The following is a 7887-nucleotide window of genomic DNA, read 5'->3' as shown; positions in this document are numbered from 1 at the left end:
ATCACTCACATTTCACGCGTTGCGTTCATTGATTTCTTAGATCTAATGACCCAAAATCTTTTGAGAGGTTTGCATTGAAACCGTTTTTCCCCTATTTTATATATACATACAAATTTATATGTTTTTTAATCAGTTCGTTGGGTCATAAAATTTATTTCATCACTAAATATAAGCATCTTCATTGGTTTATTAAGGATTTTAAACCATTAATAGTTACTCTATATAGTTAATTAAAGACACATGTGTTGCATGTGCATCCTCAGAAAAAATATTACTGTATGTTATAATCATTCATTATATGAGTTTGTTGAAACATGCATCATGTGATGATTGTTTAATGGTTACACGGTTTTAAATCTACAAACACATACTCTATTCTTGCTTTAACATGTTTCCATTAAAGGGACAAAATTGAACATCATTATCTACTGCAAACTTATAAATAGTTGGCATATATATAATATGTGAGTGACAAAGAAATGGAAAAGACTGCTCTGGTAAGCATATAACCATCTCGTACTACAAGCAACATTCGGTAACTCCCTCCAATCAAGAAAACATCTAATACCTTTAACAGAAAAGGTATCATCAAGATCCCGACTCCCACAACCATTGATCATTTGAGTTCGACAATGTAATTGCAGACAAAATACTAGCCAAATCACTTTGTTGCTCTATCTCAGACCTCTTCTCCAATTCCAAACCCAAGGCGACTTATTGACTTAACCAACATCTCACTTAAAAAACATTTTTTGTTAACCTGTAAGTTGAAGAGTCTCGGAAATAATGTGGCTAGTATAAAAATAATCAGTAGGGAAAGCCTCTCATTAAAGAAATGTTCCACCATGTTTCTTACTTACATTTGGTTAAATAATGATATACTCTGTAAGTGATTTTTCTCATTTTAAAACCTTAATATCAAGACTTGCCAATCCTTACGAAATCAAGTTGGTCAAAACGAGTACTTTTATAATACTGCAACTGTTTTTAAGTGAAGATGAAGTGTAACTTTCCAACATGTTATTGAGACGTGAAGTGGTGACCATTACCAAACTCAGTGGCGGATCCTGGATTTTTTTTCAATGGGTTCACTGTTTTTAAATGCTCTAGTTATATACGACCGGGCATAAACATTTTCCAGTCGATTCAAAGGTTTGGGTCGGTTCAAGCTTCAACAGTTCGGGTCGGGTAAGGTTCATTACATAACATAAATACGATAAATTAACAAAAAATAAAGATACGTTGACTTTTTAAATCTTGAGATTTTACCAAAGCAAATTTAAACATCACTACTCTTCTAGTTCAATTAACAAACTTCGACATAATCATTCTTTCTAATTGTAATTTCAATAAATAAACAAAAATAATTGAAGCATAACATTAAAATATACCTTATGGTGAAGACTAAAGTGAAGGAGAGATGGAGAGGAGGTTCGAGGGCGTCGCGACAGAAAGACGCAACACGCGGAGGTGGGTTGTAGGAGTTCGAATGTTTGATGGTGGGCACATAGGGTTTGAGGCTGCAATGCTGCTGTATTATGTATGTGTACTGTGTGTTAACAATGTGGGGGATGTGGGGGTAAAGAGTAAAATAATGAAAACTCTAACTAGTAAGCTAATGAAAAAAGAAAAAAAAACATAATTTCACGCTAGGAGGCAGATTCGAACCCAGGATTCCTGATATGAAAGGGAGAAGTGTTACCACCAGACCAGAAATCTGAATTGCTTATGGGTTCACTCTCAAAATATATGTGGGTTCACTATAAAAAATTATACCTATATCCTATATAAATTTCAAAACTCAATGGGTTCCCGTGAACCCGTATGTCGCTATATAGATCCGCCCCTGACCAAACTACTAAAAAGTGACCGACTTAAAGAGCCAGATGGTCAAGAACAGAGGTTTGTAACTTGAGGTGTGAATTGATACAATAGTTTTAAACAACGGAGGTGAACAACGAAACATATTCACCTCACATGAATGCTACAATCAAAATGATTTGGATACCAAACATCTTTTATTTCTATTTTATATTGAACCTCTTTTATAACACAAACAATGCTGTAATTCCTAAAACATACCATCAACCACTATCTTGACCAGGGTCCATTTGTTGAACCGGTGGTGCGTTGACCAAAGCCATTGGCACCACAAAGTTATCAGACAGTCTTGCCTTCATCTCCCTGTGTTCTTGACACATAGCACACCAATGCAAGAAACAATGCACCAAACACGGATCACACGGCTCGTTCTGCACGTTCAAAGCAAACAAAAACATTTTTGATTAATAACTTAAGAAAAAAAAAAAAACACAGTTATGATTATTGATTACCTCGAGATGGTATTTGTCGTGTAACATTAGTCTAACAATGCTAGTGTATGCACCACACAGCCACCAACCGAACAACAAACCCTCACAAAGGTAATATGATGTCATCAGGTCAATAATCCCATTCAATGCTGCTGCTGTTGCTGCAACCGCTAGACCGCCTTCAACAAAAACTGCATGAAGCACACATGGGACGGTTGCAGAAGCATAATCATCTCTCATGGCTTCATAATTCCGCCCAAATAACACACATGGACAAAAAAGTCCGGTCTGACCTGGTAATATTATATAAAATGGAAGTTTGAGATAATCTAGCAGCAAATTTGTGAGAAACTGGATACAAACTTACAGCTTTCAGTGTCTTCAGTACAAGCAAATATGCCAGTTGTCCATGGCTCGATAGCAGGAGGCTCAAAGTTTTCAGGCAAAGTCTGCCCACACGCATCGCATTTGTGAAGATTCAACTGTAATATAAGTAATTTCAGCAAGAAATTGTTGCTTTGTGGAAGGGTGGTGTCATATTATAAGGAGCGTAGGATAATTTACAAATGACATACGTATCACATCATACAGGGAAAACATTGTAGAATAGTAATCAAGTTTGTTCCAATTAGGTCAATGAGGTCTTTCAATGTGTTTTAATCACTAATTAGGACGGACAACTACTATACTATCATATCTATCCAACGAGATCCCTAAGATTGTATTTGTAAGAAAATGAATCTGGAGTGAAAAACGTAACCTGAGGGACTTCAATAGGCTGATTGAGGTCTGTTGAATTGATGTCAACAGGTGATTGATCAACTTTACATACTGTGATGATGGATTATTATTATCACCGTCTGCCATCTGATAGATCTGATGAGTAATTAGTAATCAAATAAAACTAAATACAACATTAGTAATTGATCGATCGGGTGATGGTACGTACCCTTCAATTCATTCACTTGACTGACTTCACCAGCTGAGGTGACCTTCGTTGAAGCCGTAAATGGGCTTCGGCTTTCCAAATAACCCCTTTATTTATTTATTTATTATTATTTTTATTGGTTTTGTTATTAAGTCAATGGTTTTGTCCTTACATTTTAATAATATCTAGATACGTACATCATACGACAACCTTCTTTTTTTTTTCTAAACAAATAACCTGATATAATTAAATACTTGATAACTAAATAATCTATGCATTTACAGGTTTATATAAGAATTTACAGGTTTATATAAGACTTTGCATTGTCAATATTAATAGATAATATATTAAGTTTCAAAGTTTAAATATTTGAAATAGTTCAAAGAAAAGTGTTTTTTTTTTGTATTTATTTTGTAGAACTTTTTTAGGAAAGTCTTAGAGCTAAATATATTACAATATCTTTTTCAAAACAACCATTTTAATTCGTTGGCATATGACACTATGTGATATCTTTGTTTATAACTATAATCTTTAAATGTCAACTTTCGTTGATTAATAATTCGTAAACACTACTCATTAGAGTGCACGTTCTTTATCAACAATCATATTATTTTCAAAACCACTTTGGGTAACTAAGTGACATTAAGTATGTTCACATGTTGTGTGGCTATTTTTATACAAATGTTATTACTTGTTTAGGAATTAGGAGTGTTAAAAAGGAAAGCATGTCATAATGATAAACACACTACGGGATGTTTAAAAATTGATTAAAATATTAAAGAAATAAAAAGAGGGCATTTTTACCCTTGATTTAACGTTAAAAATTATATGGGGTTAGCTATTTAAATGGAAATAACCATATTCATAGAAAATCAATGTTCCATATGTAAAAAAAAAGTAATTTTTTCTTATTGTTCTTATCCTGAAATTCAAAAACTATATGAATAAGTTAACTTGATTTTTCATCCATATACATATCATACACATATTATAATAAAAACACAAACAAATTAGTTTAATGGTTTTCTTTAAATATATGTAAGCTATGCATCTATACATAATAAAGTTATGTTTAGTAAGAAATACAACTTTTTTACATTGAAACCATTGGTAAACAACTTTAAAGAAATTTTTGTTGTTATTTGTTAAACATAAACATATATAAATGCTTTCCTAAAATACTTCTTACAAAATTTGAAACTTAGCAGAAATCATCAAAGTGAACCAAGAATATTAATATCAAGTAATGATCAATTCAGACATGGGAAACAAAATAAATTTAGTATCTTTATCTAAAAAGGAATTAATGCATTCTCTACACTAACCAAACCAGTATTGTATATTATATAATTTTTTTCAAAATATATGTTTTTTGAATTTCAATCACCATATTGAATGCATATAACGAAACCACCAGACAAAAACATCATAAGTAGGCTTGGTTATTGAATATAACTCATGATACCAATTAACCATGGCTATTGTCGACCCAACATTCATTGGACAAGGCATATTCCAGGCCACATATATAGTGACGTGTATATCAAAATTAATGTATAAAATACGTTTTATTACCCGCGCGTTGCGCGGGTTTGAGTCTAGCTTTTATATCCCGCGCATTAAGCGGGTTTGTGATTACAATAAAGTTGGCCACAACTTCTAGCTAGGCTAATGCTAAACATAATTTGACTAAGAACGTAAATTGCAAAGGTAATATTGAATCTCTTACTTGATGTTCTTACATATAGCATTTTGTTACAAAAAAAATGATTGACAACCTAACTTTACAAAACAACAAACTGACATTGCTTCAATTTGCTATACAACCTGCAACCTATTTCTTATACTGCGACTTGTAACCCCTCATCAACATAAACTCAACCATCCATCTGAAGGTCAAATCTTGAATTTCTTTCATGTGAAATCGTGTAAGCTACTGCTTATGCCCAATATTTTTAATTATGTAACAGTTACACGAATAAAAAGCTTTATCGCTCGTTATTAACCAAAAACCATCTACCTTAATTCCCAAAAATACCCTTTTTTTAAAAAGATACCCTTATTAAGACACCAAATTTCACCACCTAAAAAAAAGCTCAAAATGTAAATAATGAAGTATCATCATAGCCTAAAAGCAACATAAAGCACCAACCTGTATAGGCTCAGATACACCATTCAGATACACCATTCCTCACTGCCATTGTGAACAAAGTACGGCTCAGCGTCGTCACTGCTGCAACCGGGGTTGCCATGCCAAGTAGCTGACCACCATCATCGCCGGCTAAAAAGAAATAAGGAAACCAAATCGTGCTACGCCACGATCAGAGATCACAATGTTATTCACAAACAAACTAAAAGCTGAATTGTTGACTTATAAACGTCAAACCTTCCACAATACCTGAAGTCTCCAACAGTCTATACACATTTAACATGGGTAAAATTTGAGTCTTTTGACTCACTCATATCCGGTTCCAAATATTTACCATGTTTCCAAACACCTCTAGAACTTCAACAATCATAAGAACAATGTAGTGATATACAATGATGTTGAAAGTAAATAATTTTCATGAAGAAGCGTGGATCTACTCACTGGTAGCAGATCTACTTTCCTCGGGTTTTGATTGTACTATTTCACCGATGGTTCTTCTGGATCCGTGTTCTTCCACCTACAAAATGAACAACGCCGTTAACTTACCCCTCAGAAAGGGACAGAGGGGTCCTCTTTGGGGTAACCCTCCGGCGTGAGAATAAGTATGTGTAGGAGAAGATAATAATGTGAGAGTCAGGGAATCTGGAAAGTATTGCTTAATAGCTGAATACTGTATGATTGTGTGACTGTGTGTTTGTATGTAACTGACTGTGAGTGAATGTAATTCAATATGATTGAATGTGATATCACTGCCTGTAACTGTCAATGATTGAGTATGAATGTGTCCATCAAAGTGGAGTTGATGCTGTATTTATAGTGCTAGGGTTTCCACTGATTGGGCTCAGCCTCGTTGGCCTCCTCCAATCGCACTGCGCCACGTGTCCTCTGGGACACCTGGCGCTTTCTCGTTGGTTGTAATCACGTGGTAGCACATGTGTCATGCTGAGTTGTCGATCTTTCGTTTGGCAGCTGTCAACATCAGCATATTCTTATTCCTTAAAAAGATACCTTCTGGAAGGTTGTCTGACGTGCACAATCAAGGTTGCCCTAATCCTGATAAGGACGAGGTCGATTGTGTGCATGTGTGATATGCGCCAATCCTGAGGATGCGCGAGGTCTTCTCTTTATTCTCACGCGCAGATGTTTCATGCGCAGATGTGATATGCACGAGCATGTGATATGCGCCGGCGCTGATGCGCCGCGCGCATATGTGATGCGCGAGCATATGTGTGCCTGGGCATATGATGCCTGAGCATGTGTGGTGCCTGGGCATATGATGCCTGAGCATGTTTTGTATGCGCCATGCGCATAGGTTTTGGCTTTGTGCCTTCATAATGTCTTTATCTTGTGGGTTGACCCGCCTTGCTCTGTGTTGAGGCGGGTACATACCTCTTCAAGCCCCCCCAGTCTAATGTGTGTCTTATCTCGCGCTAGCGCGGTAAGATAGATATTAGACTTACTGATTTGGTCTTTTTAATGGGGTTTTGTCGTTTTCTTGGTTGTTTCCATCGTTGCGCGAAGTTCTATCCATTTGGTTGAAACGAAGGGTCCAAACACGTGGTTGGTTGGTGGTGACGTGCGCCGTAAACGTGTCAGACGTTTCGTGTGCTCGAGGTGCTACAGTTTCCTTTCATGTCCCCTCGCACAGCTGTCTGGAACACGTGTCGCGCTCGCATTGGTTTGCACCTGCGAGTGGGGGCGCGTCTCTGCTCCGTGGCAGGTCCGTTACGTTTTTATGTCCCCTCAACAGTGTTAGGGACACGTGCCGCGCCCTCGTTGGCTTACACCTGCGAGTGGGGGCGCGTGAAATCCGATCAGTTGCCACTTTTCTCTCTCCTGGGCCTATAAAAGCAGGCCCTTAGGAAAAAATTTTTTCTTCATCTTCATTGTTGTGTACTCCAAAGCTTCTATCATTCAGATTTTCTGGTTATTGCTTCCGAATACCCTGTTATCTGTTGCTGTTATTATTGTATGTCTGATAGTTCAGACTCCTCTAACCCCTCCATCACCTCTATTGCCTCTCGAAGACGCCGTGTGAAATCTGTGGTGATGTCGACATTGAAGCAAAAGGGCAAGGGGAAGAGGGTTGTTGAGACCACATCGGAAGAAGTAGGGAGGACCAAGGCCACGAAAAGGTGGAATGAAATCCCCTGCAAACTGAGGCAGGCCGACCTCGACAGCCTCATCTCGTCACAGGGTTTTCTCCCTGTGTTTGGCTGCATGTTGCCTGTGGCCGGGCAGACGGCGGCGGACCCGCCTCCCGGCTATATTTCACTGTACACCCATTTTTTCACCCACTGCAACCTTCGTCTTCCGATGACAAGGTTTGTAGGCGCGGTGTTACGGTTTTTCGGGATACATATATCCCAAGTCCATCCATTCGGACTTGTGCGCATGACTCATTTCGAGTTCATGTGCAAATCACAGCGCGAGGAGCCCACCCCTCGGCGCTTTCAATTTTTTTACAAGCCCAAGATCCAAGATTCTTGGATCTCCTT

At 37.3% G+C, this 7887-nt stretch overlaps 1 pseudogene across 1 annotated transcript; it reads right to left on the bottom strand.

The window, feature by feature from the left end:
• Positions 1-1886: 1886 nt before the first annotated feature.
• Positions 1887-3179, bottom strand: LOC143559551 (cell number regulator 6-like; annotated as a pseudogene). The gene is made up of 4 exons (XR_013139957.1): positions 3073-3179; positions 2680-2794; positions 2334-2605; positions 1887-2252 (listed from the first exon to the last, which is right to left on the bottom strand). The product of XR_013139957.1 is annotated as a cell number regulator 6-like (transcript).
• Positions 3180-7887: the final 4708 nt, after the last annotated feature.

Source organism: Bidens hawaiensis, unplaced genomic scaffold (genome assembly GCF_021521415.1).
Source record: "Bidens hawaiensis isolate Kalapana, Puna unplaced genomic scaffold, B.hawaiensis_p1.1 tig00019932_1, whole genome shotgun sequence".
Classification (NCBI taxonomy): Eukaryota; Viridiplantae; Streptophyta; class Magnoliopsida; order Asterales; family Asteraceae; genus Bidens; species Bidens hawaiensis.
This window is presented reverse-complemented; position numbering and strand designations above follow the sequence as displayed.